We start from the raw sequence: 18,094 nt of genomic DNA, 5'->3' as shown, positions 1-18,094 counted from the left end.
TCGTGGGTGCATGCCCACTTCATCTTGCGTCTGATGAAGTGGGCATGCACCCACGAAAGCTTATGCCCCAATACTTCTGTTAGTCTTAAAGGTGCCACAGGACCCTCTGTTGCTTTTTACAGATTCAGACTAACACGGCTACCCCTCTGATACTTGACACCATGCAAGGCACTGCATTTAGCCGTATGGAATGGAAATCACCAACCTCATGAAGAAACAGTGGGTTAGTCAGCACAGCAACAAAAGTCAGGAGTGTGTGTTTTTTCACACCCATGACCTACCAGTTAGGTTGATCTAACTTTAAAAAGTGTAAACCAAGCCCAGTGTATGCGTGCAGATTCCTACCTGTGAAGAATGAGGCCACATCCCTTCCTGGTTTATTTAATCACCTCCTTGATAAGTCTCTGATGAGGGTGTCTGCCACTGTCTGAGAGGTTTGTAGTTTGGGAGTGCTTTTGGAACCTCTGCAGCTCTTTGCATCTTGAGTGACATTGTAAGTGAAAAGAATCGTTGTTCCCCATCCTCATTTGATTAGACATGTGCAAGCTATCCTCTCAGCTCTGGACCTTGCCTGGGTGATCCACACCTTTGTGAAGGTCCAGGAAGAGAGCTCAGCAACTACACAGCAGAATGTTGGTTCCCCTGCCTTTAGATACATTGCCGTTAACAAAATGAAATATATGCCACCAGTTCATTGACACCTCTACTAGCTGCCTAGACACTTCCATATGCAATACAAAGTGCTAACTATGATCTAAAAGGCCCTAAGGGCTTTGGGATCTGGTTATCTGAGAGATGGCCATTCAGCCTGCAAACTGAGGCAGCTGAAGGTTAGCCTGTATGTATATTTAATCATCTGGGGGAACTGGTGGCAGAATGTTCTCTGTGCAGGATGGCAGGGTGTTACTCAAAGATTTACTTCCTTAGCTGGTCCAAGAGAGCCCATATTTGTGGCATTAGGCATAGTGCAAAGCCTGGGTCTTCGTGGGTGGTTGGTGGAAGTTTGCTCTGGGGTTTCTCCTTTTCTTAGAAATAGTGTGATGTAGAAAAATGTCATATGTTCTGGCGTTAAGGTACAGTTTATGAATCAAAACATAAATTGAATAACCTACCCCTGTTCAGAGAGGAATAACAGAGGCTGTTACTGTGCTGAGTTTGCATTGGTGGCAATGCAGTCCAGGATACACAACTGCGCTGCTGTCAGTGGAAGACTATTCCATCCAGCCCAAGCTCCAGAACTGTGCACAGGTCATCTATTTCTTGAGTGGTGTGCAGGGACAGAAGGAAGGCTAGGGTGACCAGATGTCCCGATTTTATAGGGACAGTCCCAATTTTTGGGTCTTTTTCTTATATAGGCTCTTATTACCTGCCACACCCTGTCCCGATTTTTCACACTTGCTGTCTGGTTACCCTAAGGAAGGCCCAATAGCTAAATATGGTAAAACTAAAGGCTTTTAGGTTAGATACAAGGACAAATTCCTTAACAGTAAGAGCAATTTGGCACTGGAGACCTACCACGGGAGGTAGTCAAGCCACTGTGAGTAAAACTGCAGTATTCAGGAAAGATTAGATACAGCTCTTAGGAGAACAATGTCGGGAAACATTCTGAATGATGCATAGGCTTTAAATAGAGAACCTGTATGGGCTTTTTTTTTCTCTCTCTCTCTTTTTTTATTTGTTTCTCTGTGTCTGTGCTATTTCATATTACTGCCTTTGTAGAGGTAACTTTAGGAGTTAGACTATAATGGCAGGATCCAGGGAAAGGAGTCAGTAGTTATTACCCACTTTATATATTCATTCTTTCTATTCATGAACCATTAAAAATTAATAGCAATTATCCCATTTACACTGAGTTAAACTCGTTATTAAACCAGCTGCAAATCATTGTAATGCTGGGGCTTTGCCAGCAAGCAGATTTCTTATAATAGGCAGCATTCTTCTGCCGGTCTGCGAGAAATAATCTCGCATCTTCACTATTGTGTGTTTTCAACTTTTGTTTCCCTGCCCTGCCTCTGTTCGCCTACAGCGAAGTCTCCGTTTGGATTTCTTGGTATAGAAATATGAGTAAAATAAATTTGCAGGATGGAAAACAAATCAAGGGCTTGTATACATGGGGAAGTTTAACAAGTTATACAGACATAGGCCTTGTCTACACTACTGGGATAAGTCGACCTAAGTTACGCTACTCCATCTATGTGAATAACGTAGCTGAGTCGACATACATTAGGTCGACTTACTGCGGTGTCTACACCGCGCTGCATCTACAGGAAATGCTCTCCTGTCGACTTACCTTACGCCTCTCGTTCTAGTGGAGTACCAGAAGTCGACCGGAGAGCACTCTGTGCTCCATTTAGCGGGTCTTCACTAGATCAATCCCTGCTGCATTGATCTCAGCAGCATTGATCCCTGGTAAGTGTAGACGTGGCCATAGTTATACTGGTATAACTCAACATGTGAACACTGTTATTTTTGTAACATTTTTTGCTTTAACTTAACTCCTTTGCAAAGTAACATAGGCAAAACTCCCTCCCCCACCGCCTCCACCACCTTAAACCAGAATAAGTTACCCACCTGGAGAGAGGGGGGGTTATAGAAACTATATGAGGTTAAATTCACACCTGAGGTTGTACTGAAAAACAACTTTTCTGTGTAGACAAGGCCTAAGTTAAAAATGATCCAACTTTTATGAATTAAAATAGGAAGCATTCTGAATCAACCCTTTTTATTATTATTTTAATGTCAGAAATCCAGTGTAGGACATATGATAACTGAAATGACGAGAATTTCCTCATTCACACTTGGAGTCAGTGTAATTATATCTTTTTAATTACCGTATTGATTCAATAATAAGCATGAAACCCTTTTGCCAGGTGGAGCCGAGAGCAACAAGGGCTGGATTAATTGTCTAGGGCAGCGGTTCTCAAACTTTAGCAACTCAAGGACCCCCATTTTGATTTAAAATTTTTTGGGGACTCCCAACCCCCTCCCCACTCAGCCCTTGCCCTGCCCCCTTCCCCAAGGCCATGCCCCCATTCACTCCATCCCCCCTCCCTAGGTCGCTGGCTCTCCCCCATCCTCACTCATTATCACCAGGCTGGGGCAGTGGTTTGAGGTGCAGGAGGGGGTGCAGGCTCTGGAAGGGAGTTTGGGTCAGGAGGGAGTTTGGGTGCTGGAGGGGAATCAGGGCTGCGGCAGGGGGTGGGATGCGCGAGGGTGTGAGCGGTGAGGGAGGGAGTTTGGGTGCGGAAGGGGGTGTGGGCTCTGAGAGGGTGTTTGGGTGCGGGCTCTGGGCTGGGGCAGGGGGTTGGGGTGTGGGAGGAAGTGAGGGCGGGTGGCTCCCAAAAGTGACCGGCACATCCCTCTGACAGTGGCTCCTAGGCAGGGGGTCATGGGGTCTCCGTGCACTGCTCCTGCCTGTAGGCAATGCCCACACAGCTCCCATTGGCTGCAGTTCCCAGTGCGCTTGGGCAGTGGGCTGGAGGCAGACCACCTCCTCCCCTCCCCTGGGCCTGCAGGGATGTGCTGGCCGCTTCTAGGAGCAGCGCGGACCATCCCCGCTCCTTCCCCTCCCTCCCAGCGCCTCCTTCTTGCTGGGGAACAGCTGTGTTCCCTGGCATGAAGGAGGCGCTGGGAGGGAAGGGGAGAAGTTGAGGGAGTGAGGGGGGACCCCCTGGTGTCCTCGGGGACCCCTAGGGTTCCGCGGACCTCAGTTTGGGAAACGCTGGTCTAGGGGATTTCTCTTAACAATACAAAGCAGAACCGACTCCAGCCCCAAAACAGTAATCTGGTAAAATGTAACACCACTCTGGGCACCACTAAGAGGCAATATTTCCCCACTCGCAAACACTGAGTCTATGTATGATGAAAAGAGAACTTTTATTAGAAGGGAAAGGGAATCCAGCATTAATTTGGGAAAACACCACAACCACATGCAAAAGCATGTGACCATAAGCAAACCCGACGCCACAGTGCAGCTTGTGGTGTGAAAGTGTGACCAACAAATGTTCCTTTATTACATCATTCCTCTCTCCCTCTGCTGCACCCCACTCACAGTTGGCTGTCCTTGGTTAGCGAAGCGCCAGAGTTCATAAATGTGTTCACAGGGTTCACTGCCTCTGCAACTGGCTCACAGCTGCCACAGTTTCTCTGCCACCACTCTCTGCCACCACCACTGGCCACTAGTGCCACTGCTGCTTGCTGCTCCCATGACATCATGTTCTGAGGTTCCACCACTTAACCCAGCTCTCAGTGATTCCATCAGGTAGAGGGGAATCTCACAGCCAGTGCAGTCTCTGTGTTGTCTTTCACTGACCCTATACAAGGTCTAAGGCTCAGCGCCTAGACCTGCTCAGTAGCGATGTCAGGTCTAGGTATTGCCAACCAGAAACAAGGACTCTCAATTGAGTCGAGTCAGCCCTGTCATTAAACCCTTGTCCCCACCCACTCTCCTCTAGCATTTGGCATATCTACCCCCTGCTTAGCGAGTGAGGTTCAGTTTAGGGTGATCCCCTCAACCAGGGCATGCTAAGCACAGTTCTGCTGCCCTTTACTCGTACAATAAAGATAACATTTCATTATGCATTCAAATACGAGAGTGATTTGTAACCCAAAGCCAGACAAAATTGATCATTTTGGCAAAGCAGCTCCATCTGCAGCACACCTAGGCAGAGCAGGCGTGTCTGTGCAAACATGGTCTGCTCCTGAAGTCTTTTACCCCAGCCCATCACCAGATGTCAGGGGAGAGCTCATTCAGACCCTTCTTACAAGTAGATCAAGCCTTAAAATGTCATAGAATATAGTACACAGGAACAGTAGGTCTCACAGAAGCTCTTCTTTAGACTGCTACTTTGTGTTTATGTACAGTGCCTAGCACAATGGGGCCTCATTTACGATGTGCCCCCAGCACTACTGCAATACACTTGATAACAAAGGACTCTGACTCATCTGTCCTATTTCATATCCTGTAGCTGATGGTTCTTTGGGGAAAAATAATCATGGAAAATAATTACCGTTTCCCAACCTGCTCTATATTTGACTTACCTTCCCCTTCTTTGGTGCTATGTGAATCCTTTTGTTGAATGTGGAGAGGCATGGAGGAGCTTCTCTATCTTCTCCAGAAGTCAGCTTTCATACCACATATGCTCCAATCCACCCTACCAGCAGAAGTCTCCAGTGCTTCTTTTTGGGCTTCAGCAGTGAAATTTGTGGGGCTGCTGGCACTTCAGGTATGTCTACACTAGAAACACTGCAGCTGTGCTGCTCTAGCACTGTAGTGTAGATACTTACTATAACGACGGAAGGAGTTCTTCCATTGCTGTAGTAAATCTACCTCTCCGAGAGATGGTAGCAAGAAGAATTCTTCAAGCATGAAATTTTTCATAGCCCTGAGCAATATAGTTAAACCAACCTAACTTTGTAGTATAGACCAGCCCTTATTCTCATAAGAATTTGTGGGGTCTTTCCTGTTTATCTAAGGCTTTGATCCTGTTCCCATTCGAGTCAGTAGAACAACTACAACTGATTTGAATGGTGCAGGATCAAGCCTGAACAGAGAAAGATGTTTCCTTATCACCCTTATCAGGCCAGGTTAAAGATGTTTGCTTCCCTTTCTGGTCAGATGGATTGCATACAATTTCCATTTAATAAAATCAACTCCTGTGATAAGATATCATGGAAACCGTCTCAATTTCAGTGTTAACGCACGCTCCAATTAAAGATAATGTGACATCATAGTGGAAAAACACAACTACAATAATTTAAGAGTCCTGCTTATTCCTTAAATGATCTTTAAAAGATATCTAGTTAATGTAGGAGAACTAAAGGATGAAAATTGTTCACCTTTTCTAAGGTTCTGTCTTGCTGTCTCTGTGCTTATATGATTCCTATCACAATGATATTTAAACATCTTCTCATTTCCTTCCCAGCCTGTAGAAGAAATAACTTTATCAGTTTGTGTGTGTGTAAGAATGGATGTGTGAATGTGAGAGTGGCTACATGTGTTTTGGTACTTAATTAAGGAAAAGCGAAGTCATAGAATGTGAACTTAATTCTGTATGTCCTGAGACCTGTTATATTCTTATAATCTTAAACCCTGAAAGTAGGCCTATATTCGCCCCATGCACAAGAGTTAATTTCAGTCACTGAGAGAATGTTCCCCTGGCAGTATTCAAATGGCTGCTGGAAAGTACTGATTCCAGAACACAGAATTAAAGTATGATCTGTTCCAGTAAGCAATGTGCAATGATCCATAGCTTGGAAAAGTTAGCAATCATATAACCAAGACTTGTAGCTAATATTTCAAGACCAATGGTGAGGCATGTTTTGGAGAGCAAGCCTGACTCTCTGTTTGAATATTTTGCAAGCTGTAATCACATCATATACAAAACTCAGGTGAAACTCAGTCCAGAATCATCAAAAAGTTTGTGAACATGGGTCCCAGCTTCGCATGAACCTGAGCTGATTTATGATTTATAACCTGTAGAGACCAGTGTTAAAAGGAACAGTGTCTGAACTTTCTTGAGGAACTTGTAGACAGAATACAGTCAGCATCCTGCAGACAGCTTCCTCCCAGAGGATTTCATAGAGCTGAGAGAAACAGGAAGGTCACTAGTCACTTTTGGGTTCACATAACTCAATCAGCTAAGATTAACTCTATCCTAACATAGGCATTGTCATGCTGGATCAGACCAGTGGTCCTTCTAATCCAGAATCCTGTCACCAACAGTAGAGACTAATAGATGTTTCAAATGAAGATGCAAGAAATACTGCAGTAGGCAGTTATGGGATAACCTGCCCTGCAGAGAAGTTTTCTTAGTCCCCAGTAGTTAGAGATTGGTTTACACTCTGAGGCATGAGGGTTTGTAGCCTTTCCAAAGCTTTTTTTTAGCATATCAACTCTCCATATTATTGTTATCCAAATAAACATCTAATCCCTTTTTAAATTCCCTTGGCCTCAATGACACATCGTGGCTATGAGTTCCACAGGATAACTTTGCATTGTGTGAAAAAGCATGTCTTGATCTGAGTTTTGAATTTTCTACGTACCTGTCCTTTTATTGCTCCAAATTATTTTCTATATGTTTTACAAATCAAAATAATAGAGGACTTTTCTCACTGTTAGCCACTATATTCTTAGACAGGAAAGTTCAATGAACCACAACTAGGGCTGGGTGAAACTCAATGGTTTTGATTCAGAATCATGCAAAACTTTTTTGCTATATGCCAGTTTAGTAGGAAACAGGAATATAACTCTACCTTTCCTTCCTAAATTGTGAATATTTTAACAAATTGTCTACTCTGTAACCACAACCTATAGTAGATGGAATTGAGAACTGCTGAGCTCTGTGTCAGACTGTATTCTGCTAATGCATAGAAAAGACTATCATTTAGGTCTAGTGGTAGGAGTTTGTTCTTAGACCAGAAGGATAATAGTTTTATCACTGCAGTAGCTGTAAATTTGAGTGGCTATGATGCACCTCATAATTACAACTATGAAATTCCTAGATAGCCACAGATTTCTTACAATATATTTGCACTTAAGAAGTATTTTAGGGTAATCTTGTTGTGTTAAAACCATTCATGTTTATTTGAATCTATTTTGAATCACTACATGCTACTCTAACTTCACATTAAATGTTCACATAACACAGCATAAGTCCATTTCTTGAGTGTTTTTGCTAAGAATATATATTCTCAAATATTTCTGGACCTTTAGGGGAAAAAATGTTTTGGTCCTGAAGTAAACGGGTTTGGTTAGCAATAGACAGTGGATGGGATTTTCAAAAGTGCCTAGGTGACTTAGGAGTAGAGCTGGTCAAGAATTTTTCAACCAAACTTTTTTTTTCCTCCCCAGAAAATGTTGATTAGACAAAACTGAAATGTTTGCAAAACAAAACCTTTTTGTGGAAATATATCTGTTTCAATGAGTTTTTCATTGAGAAGGTTTCTCGGGTCCAGGATGGAATTTTGAATGAGAAAGAGAGAAAGCGGGGCCTGAATTATTCTGGATTTTTTTTTTCACAAAAAACATGGAAAGGGCTCAGTAACCAAATATCAAATCCTCAAAAGTTTTTTGGGGTTTTTTTGCAAAATGGAATTTGTTTTCCAGCCAGCCCTACTTAGGAGCACAAGTCCCGTGGGAAGTCAATGGGACCTGTACTCCTAATCAGTTAGGCACGTCTGAAAATACCATCCAGCACTGCTTTTGTTAGAGCATACCAAAGGCTGTACATTCTGCCCATGTTTTTTTAAAGTGGCATTTCAGAACTATTTCAAGGGTTTTATTTGTAAATCATTTGCACAGAATGTGAAAGTTTCAAGTGTGACTTTTTTAGATATTGCAGAAAGTATGATAAAATACATTGGTAAATAATAGATTAGTCCTGAATTACAACATACTCACATACTTCCTTCCTAGTGAAAAATAAAAAACTTGCTTTTTGTAGGCCCAGTCCTGTGTGCTTTGCACACAGAAAGCACATTCACTTCAGGGGCTGTGTGATGCATATTGTTTACAGAAACAGGCACTTAAATCTGACTCATTTCTAAATTTAAGATATAGATAGTGGATTTTACATTGAATCACAGCATCCACAGAACCCTGCAAAACTGCAAGGTACTTAGACCAAAAAAGGAGATGGGCAGGCACGAAAGAAGCATTCCAAGTTCTACCTAGCCATCTACACCGATTGAAGACTACAAGTAGTATCTATAGCATATTTATTACAGAAATATCTCAGCTAACACATTGCTACACTAGCCCCTCTTTCTCCATTGATCAAACATAAGTTGCTTGTCTTCATTTTTAAGGCTCTTCTTGGTCTATCCCCATACTACCTATCACCTTTCATGCACTGTTGAGATGTTGATCCCTGTCTCCAATCTGCCAAGGATGCTAGCCTTCATCACTCATTTGTTAAACTTTCAAACAAGCACCTTTAAACTTGCTCCCATGCTGCCCCTCATGCTTAGAAGGTGATCTTCATAAACATCCACAAAGTAATCTCCTTATCCTTCTTCAGAACTCTCCTTAAAGTTCTTAAACTCTCCATGAGAACTTTCCTTACTCATGATGCCTACAAAAATCTTACCTGTTAGGCAGCTGGTGAGCTCAGACTACCACCTATCATGTTGACAATATTGACTTATTGTTCCCTGTCAGTCTGTTGCCACTTGTTCTGTCTGATGTCAGGGCTTGTCTGAGTGGAGAAATTGACCAGAATAGCTTAGGCTATGTCTACACTAACACTAACGCTTTTGTCTCTCGGGGTGTGAAAAAAACCACACCCCAACTGACATAAATTTCACGGACAAAACTGCTGGTGTGGACAGTGCTATGTCAGCATGAGAGCATCTCCCGCTGACATAGCTACCGCTGCTCTTTGGGAGTGGTTTAATTATGCTGTCAGGAATGCTCTCTCCTGCTGTCATAGAGCGGCTACACAGGAAACCTTACAGTGACGCAGCTGCAGTGGTACAGCTGTGTCGCTGTGAGGTCCGTAGTGTAGACATAGCCTCATTCAGCTACATCTGTGTCAGTCAATTTCTCTGTGTAGATGAACCCTTGTATTTAGACTGTACGCAACTATAGGGCAGGGACCATCTTTTTGTTCTGGGTTTGTACAGCACCAGGCACAATGGGGTCCTGGTCTGTGACTGGTGCTCATAATAATAAATAATAATAATAGCACTCAACAGCATGCTACTATGAATGCACAGCACATAAACTTGCAATATATGTATGTGTGCTACATATATTTTTTTCTTTTTCTTTTTTAAGGGCCCAACTGAAAACCCACTGAAGTCAAAGGAGCTTTTCCATTGACTTCAGGCTCTTGACTTGCACTTGACTTGCAGCTCCTTCTGTCAATTTTGGTCTCATAAATGTCATTCTACCTCTGTAAGACTGCAAGGCCAACATATTTAAGAGGGGCTACAAATTTGGGGTCTTTAATCTACTGCCTAAATGTAGACACCTATAGCCTATTTTTCAGAGGCGCGGTGAACCTGCACCTCCCATTCCCTTGAACACAGATACTAATGGATGTAATGATCATAAATAAAATAATTAATGTATTCTATCGTCTAAAACAATTAGTCTTTTATTTACAAATACCACTGTGATGATTTTGAGGAATGTTTCTGACAGTAAGGCATGGGGAAAGTTAAAACATTTGGAGAAACATGTAATGGATTTGTGTTAGGTTGGAGGAATGGTACAGTGGTTAAAGGAGTGAAATAGTTTTAGAGCCCCCTGAATCCCTGGTGTTAACTGCTGAAGACAGTGAGGGAAAAAAAACATGCAGAAGAAAAACTTACTGACTTAAATCAGCATAAATATTTGTTGCATTTTCTGTGATGGTTTTATGTTATGTTACTATATTATAGAATTTAACAGCATTTAAACTCCAGTCCCAGGTCATTGCCTGGTGACTGAAATCTGCCAGTGGTGCAGGTCTAAACTTTCTGTAATAGCTTCTTTCAAACTTTCAGAAAGAGAATGCTATGTGTATTTCACACGAACCTCCAGTCCTGCAATGTCTTGGGGCACTGTATGGGCACAAAGCCTTTTCACATGGCTCTCCTTGCAGGATTGTGGTCTAAATAATGAATGCAGTGTTACAGTTCTTCTGTCTGAAAATTTGTTTGGATCAAAATAATCCCTAAATTACAGTTTTTTTAAAATAAAAAAGAAAAATTCTGTGTCTATGTATCATGAGATGTAAAAACCCTACATCAGTCAGGCATGGGTTAAAGAACTGCTCTGGGTTAGAGCAGCCCTGCCCCTGCAAGGCATGTCAGGCCTGAAGGGAGGATGTAAAAGGGAAAAGCCCAGCTTAGTTGGTGGTAGACTGGGGAAAGGGCAGATTTTCAGTCCTTGGCACCAGGGAGGGCCTGGTGGAAGGCAGGAACTACATGGGTGACCACTGTTTGTCAGCCCCTCTCCTGAGGGAAAGGAGAGCTCAGAGACTGAACCAATGCTTGGAGACTAGTGATAGAGACTTACTGTGGGTACCAAATGAGGCTACAGCCCATTAGAGACTTCCTGAATCTTACCACAACCTTGTGTGAGTTCTTTTGTGTTTAATTGTCCTTTAGAACTTTGACAACCCCAGAGGAGGATGGACTTCTGCAGACACAGACGGAGGGCTGCGTCTCCCTCAGTGGGACCCAATCTGTTGACTGCCTGGATGGCGAAGACCAGAGTCTGGGTAAGTTCAGAGCCTTGTCTCACTGCTTAAAGTTAAATCAGGTTTTCCTAAACATCTCAGAATATCTGTCCTGAGTAATTCTTTGCATCACTGAAATACAGTAATGAAGCTTAATTATGCAGGAAACCAATTCTGCTTTTAGAGAAGGAAGAACATTCCTCTAATGCCAACATGAACAAATAAATACTTCATCAAACCAGTACCATTTGTGATTAATTTTAACCCATTGAAATATTAACTAAATTCCCTTTAGACTTACTGAATCTTAGTGTATACACTGAAAGCTATTAAGATTTTCTTGGGGAATATATATTTAACTTTCAGTGTTTCATGTCAGTGGTTCATGTAAATATCCCTCCTTCCATAATAAGGCTTTTTAGCATCAAAATATCAATCATTTTATGTATATTTATTTATAGTTGTAAAAATTATTCTAATAAAAGCACTAGAGAAGAATAACTTGAAAGTATAGGTCTGATTCTGATCTCACAGCAGAGTGAATCTGAAGGAGCTCCATTGACTGGTGTAATTGAGAGAAGAATTTGTGCTATTCATCAGAACTAGGTCTAAGAATCACTTTAAAAAATTTCCACTCAAATCAAAGCTGAAGTGGGGCTAGGGTGACAAGACAACAAGTGTGAAAAATCGGGATGGGGGTGGGAGGGTAATAGGCTTCTATATAAGAAAAAGCCTCAAATATTGGGACTGTCCCTATAAAATCAGAACATCTGGTCACCCTAAGTGGGGCCCTCCTTGCCCTGACCCTCTGTCCACAGGAGAATTTCATCCTCAAAGAGAAAGTAAAGTGTGCACAACAACTGATACAGATGCCCTCCGGGTTATGCAAACCCGACATACGCAAATCCGCACTTACGGAAAAAATTCTGTAAGCTAGAAATAGTTGGGGTTTTTTTTGCGTAATGGTCGGGTATATGTTTCCGACTTACGCAAAATTCGAGTTACGCAAGGCGTTCTGGAACGGAATGCTTGCATAAGTCAGGGAGCGTCTGTATTTACTGAGTGGGCCTAATCATCTATTCCTTGTGCACCTAAAAATGCTAGTTAAATTGACGGAAGCTTTCTGTGCGAAAGGTGTTGTGTATTGAGGACTATTTTGGAATTGCAAGCTAGCTCTTTAAGAGTAGGAGATGTGGGCAGTTGCTGTTCCTGCTTGCAAGCAAGGGGGCTCTGTAGGGAAGCATGTGATCAGGAATCAGTTTTGCAGACAACTAACTAAAGCAAGGTCGGGTGTTGTGCCTCTCTGTTTTTAGGGAGCAGCATTTGTCTTTCTGTTTTGGGGTTCTTGTGTGTTCTTAATCCTAAGAATTATAGTATTATGTTGCAACCTTCCAGCAAGAGTATTTTATGTTTGTATCTAATTTGTTTGTCTGTATGCTATGAAACATACCACACCGCATGTGAGACAAGGTTCAGATAGTGAAAAAGCAAAATTCTTCAAAGTCTTCTTCTGTTTTCCCAATATACTCTCATCTCTCACAGATGTTAACAGAACTGCCCATATAGGGAGAGAAGGCTCAGGGTTATTGGGACAGATTTAGATCTGGGATAAGGGGCCCAGTGGCATTAACTTTAATGAAGTTGCTGATATTTACTCCAGTGTGAGTTTTCCCCAATATTTTCCCCAGCATGACCCTGAGAAGAGAAATTTTGGTCTAACGTTGGATTCAATGAAAGCTCTGTCTGACTTCTGCACTACAGAAGCTCATACTAGTCTTACCAAAAGAAAAAAAAAATCCTGTAGACTTCCGCACTATGGAAGCTGGACATGGTATATGTTTAAGAATTAGCATCAGTGAAAATAATCCTTTTTGCATTACCTCACTTTGGAAAGATAGAAGTTTATTATTTTAAAAAAGTATCCCTTTACAAATGCAATAAATGTGAGATCCAGCAACTGTATAGCTACCAAGTCTGCATTCCTGAAAACAATACCAGTGAACAGTTTAATTATTTTGTTCTTCCTTAAATCTCCTTGCCAAGAATCTTTACTGGATTAAGTATTCAACACCAAGAGATTATAGATGTATATCCCTGTAGCTACCACTGCACACATCTCCACATAATCACTGGGATTAGCTTTCTGAGGAAGTAGATCAAAGCTTTATTTCCTTGTGGGTATCCGATAATAAAGGCCAAGGCTAAACCAAACTCTCATCACTTTTGCATCTATCCCTCAGCTACTAGATCAAGACTAAATAAGAATGTGCATAAAGATAAAGTCTATGGAAAAAGCCACAGTACTCTACAACATCTGTAATAATAGGAACACAGAAGAGAAATAAAAGGGAACTGGAGAGATGGCAGGTAAAATGAAACCTGTAAGTGTACATAAAGGAAAGCAATTAATACATTGTAGAGCATTTTAAAAGTAACTGAGAATAAACATTCACAAGCAAATCACATATCTTGTGTACATATCTGTATAGGATGGTGTGAATTACAGAATGCAATCTGTACTGCATTATGATTAGTTTTTTGCAAGCAGGTCTTTAAAAAAAAGTCACTGCACATGACAGACAATGGAGTTCTGGCTGTAACCAGCATCACTATGAAATTTAGTTGTTTAATATACAATAGATCTATTGATTTCTTTTAAGTGAATATATTCCAGAAAGGTCATTGCACATTTTAAAAAATTCATTGTATAGCTCTGCACAATTTTAGGCCCTGAGAACAAGTTGACCTATATTTGTACAAAAGATCATTAACCTCTATATTCACATATAAAAGGAAATAATGTGGCCCGGGGCTCAGAGCAGTGCACTATGAGTGGAGACTGCTGAATTCTACTCCTTGTTCTGCCACGGATTTTATTCAGGGACTAGCTCTCATTGACTTAAGTAGGAAGTTTGTCTAAGGCTTTGTCTTCACCTAACAGGTACCTTTTACATTGAGATAACTAATCATTTTCTAATGATAGTTATCTTGCAGTCATACATGGAGAGAAGGCACTTGCAATTTCTATCACAAGGTTTCAAGGTATGGTTAGCACTATATCTCTGCCTGTGGTTGACCTCTCCTAGTTTCCCTTACTGTAAAATTACAGTGCCTTGTCTCCACTATGGCTTTTCCAGTGGGATAGCTAATACTGGTTACTTATCCCATGGTAAGACCACATCTTTATTTTGTAAGTGAAGATATACCCTAAGATGTGCAAGACTGGGCTCTGTGACCTCTGACATAGAATCATACGACTGGACGGGACCTCAAGAGGTCTTCTAGTCCAGATCCCTGCACTCATGGCAGGACTAAGTATTATGAGACCATCCCTGACAGGTGTTTGTCCAACCTGTTCAGTGATGGAGATTTCAAAACCTCCCTAGGCAATTTATTCCAGTGCTTAACAAACCTGACAGAAAGTTTTTCTTAATGTCCAACCTAAACTGCCCTTGCTGCAATTTAAGCCCATTGCTTCTTGTCCTATCCTCAGAGCTTAAAAAGAGAACAACTTTTCTCCCTCCTCCTTGTAACAACCTTTTATGTACTTGAAAATTGTTATCATGTCCCCTCTCAGTCTTCTCTTCTCCAGATTAAACAAACGCAATTTTTTTCAATCTTCCCTCATAGGTCATGTTTTCTAGACCTTTAATCATTTTTGTTGCTCTTCTCTGGACTTTCTCCAATTTGTCCACGATTGTTCCTGAAATGTGGCACCCAGAACTGGTCACAATACTCCAGTTGAGGCCGTATCAGCATGGAGTAAAGTGAAAGAATTACTTCTTGTGTCTTGCTTACAACACTCCTGCTAATACATTCCAGAATGATGTTTGCTTTTTTTGCAACAGTGTTATACTGTTCACTCATATTTAGCTTGTGATCCACTATGACCCCGAGATCCCTTTCTGCAGTACTCTTTCCTAAGCAGTCATTTCCCATTTTGTATTTGTGCAACTGATTGTTCCTTCCTACATGGAGTACTTTGCATTTGTACTTATTGAATTACATCCTATTTACTTCAGACCATTTCTCCGGATTGTCCAGATCATTTTGAATTTTAATCCTATCCTCCAAAGCACTTGCAGCCCCTCCCAGCTTGGTATCATCTGCAAAATTTATAAATGTATTCTCTATGCCATTATCGAAATCATTGATAAAGATATTGAACAGAATCAGACCCAGAACTGATCCCTGTGGGATCTCACTCATTATGCCCTTCCAGCTCGACTGTGAACCTCTGAAAACTACCAGTACTCTCTGGGAACAGTTTTCCAACCAGTTATTCATCTATCTTTTAGTAGCTTCATCTAGGTTGAATTTCCCTAGTTTGTTTATGAGAAGGTCATGTGAGACAGTATCAAAAACCTAACTAAAGTCAAGATATACCACATCTACCACTTCCTCCCTATCCACAAGGTTTGACCACTTAACCACCATGTCACTTAACCACTTTGATCCTCAGTTTATACATAAATGCCTACCTCAAAGTTACCATGAGACTTAATTACTGTTTATAAAGCACGTTGAGACCCTTGGGTGGACGGTACTATAGATGTGCAAAGTATTCATTATTATTGTATTTAAAATATCTGTGCTGAATTGCAAAAAGCTTATGTTAAATATTAATGTTGTGCAACAGCTGATGAAAAATGCAGACCTATTTTACTCCTTAAGAATTGCATTTATTATTCCAGTGTTTGATTTATCTTGTTTGAGTTGCCTTTATCAGCAACAGTTTTGAACAATACCAAAAATACACAAATACTTTACAAAAATTGTAACATTCTAGGCACATAGTTCTACAGCAAAAATTGTTTCCTTATGGGTTATGTTTAAAGACTTTTCTTTTTTAAATCTTCAGAGGGGAAATGGTACTGAAAAAAAATATTTTAGCTTGGTAAAAAGTGACCTGCACTTATAACATTTTCTAATGAAATCTATAAACATTAGGGTCAATATTTATTAAACTATGAGGTCCTGCTTTTATAAAATGATATAAAATCCCCCATCCTCCTTTCCTAGTCTTACTAACACTTTAATCTGAATTTAATTAAATATAGTGGGAAACTGACAATGGATGCCATTGATGTATAGAAACAATATATTGTTTCTATCATGTTGTTCTTTTAGAAGTTTGAGTTTTAATATATTTTTCAATAAAAAGAGTTGGTGTACAAAAGTTATTCATTTAATAATCTCATTCCTTTTCCAAACCAAATAATTATATTTTATTTTCTACTGTTTTTTACACAGAAAACATTGATTCATTTAAGAGCCCTGTTCTTTTAATTGTTATTGATTTAAACATATTTTTCTGCACCAGCGCAGATGCTTAGATATAGCTCCTGTATTGCAGACACACTAAGACTTTTGATTACTTAACATCCCCTTTTCTCCCCCCCTCCTCATGCAACATGTACAGCTTTCTGACTTGGAGACTTAATTGCTTTGGACTTTAGAAGGTGGGATGCCCTTGTGAGGGAAGGCAAGGAATAGGCCACTGAGGCCCAGGAGGATTTTTAGCCACCCACTAGTTTACATCTGCCACATGAAGCCTCAACAACCTATGGTCCTCATTCCCATAGTGTAGCATGGCTTTTCCGGAGATGCTCAGGCCCTATAAATCCAAGCATTGCAAGTCTACTCTTCTTCATCCACAATGGAGTCTTGGTCTTCAGTGGATCTTTGAAGAAAGGAGGTACTGTGTAAGGAAAGAGAGGGGCAGCAGCTTGGGATCTCTTTCAAGAAAAGGAGACCACTTGATAACCTCATCCCATGCAAGATTCTACTTCCTGCCCTTCTGCAGTCAATTAGACAGCTTCCCACTCCCACCTGATCCCATTAATCTTGCAGACAGGCCACTGAAGTGCCATTGTTCATTTGTGCAGACATAGCCCTATCTCTACTAAGGCCAAAGGAGCTCCAACCCAGATCATTCCACTGGCCATCACAGATTCTGAACTCCCAACTTGGTAATGGCCCCCAGAAATTCCAGCACCTAATGGGAGATCATAGGGAGTACATCTGTAGTGTAGTGAGTCATCTCTCCCACGACTGCCTGGATTTAAGGAGCCCCTATGTCATGTCACTAAGGCAGAAAAAGTTTTGTTAAAAGTTATCCTGGGAGCTAGTCAGAATGACAGGGTCCACCTGTGCCCAGTGGCATCAATAAAGAATCTCCTTCATATTCATTCCAGCTAAATCCTGTCTGTTGACTACTACAAGGAACACTATATTGGTGATAAGTATCAGAGGGGTAGCCATGTTAGTCTGGATCTGTAAAAAGCAACAGAGAGTCCTGTGGCACCTTTAAGACTAACAGATGTATTGGAGCATAAGCTTTCATGGGTGAATATCCACTTCGTCAGACGCATGTAATGGTCATGTCTGACGAAGTGGGTATTCACCCATGAAAGCTTATGCTCCAATACATCTGTTAGTCTTAAAGGTGCCACAGGACTCTCTGTTGCTTTATATTGGTGATGAGGACACAAGCAGGGATACCGGACAGGGGGGCCAGGAGGCCATGGCCTGTCCACTTTTTGCCATGGCGGACCCTGCCCCCTTCCCCTCCTATTCTCCCCATGTCCCCACCCCCTGACCTCCCCGCCCAGGGCAGATGGAGGTGGAGGGTCTGCGCCAGCTCCCCACAGCTGCCTGCGCAGCTCTTACCCCGATCTTGCTCCAGCCAGGGGGTGGGACCTCAGAGCCACAGCCCGGCCCTAGTAAGAGCTGCACAGGCAGCTGTGGGGAGCCATGGCGCAGACCCTCCACCTGCCCTGGGCGCAAGGCCTGGGGGGCAGGGACACAGGCTGGGGGCTGTTCGAGCCTGCTGCACTGTGGGCAGGGTCTGCTGCGGCTCCCCATAGCTACCTGCACAGCTCTTACCATGGCCGGGCTGTGGTTCTGAAGCCCCGCCCCCAAGC

Source organism: Terrapene carolina, unplaced genomic scaffold, assembly GCF_002925995.2.
Source record: "Terrapene carolina triunguis isolate 2854851 unplaced genomic scaffold, T_m_triunguis-2.0 Scaffold68, whole genome shotgun sequence".
Lineage (NCBI taxonomy): Eukaryota > Metazoa > Chordata > Testudines > Emydidae > Terrapene > Terrapene triunguis.
Note: the sequence above shows the minus strand (reverse complement) of the source record.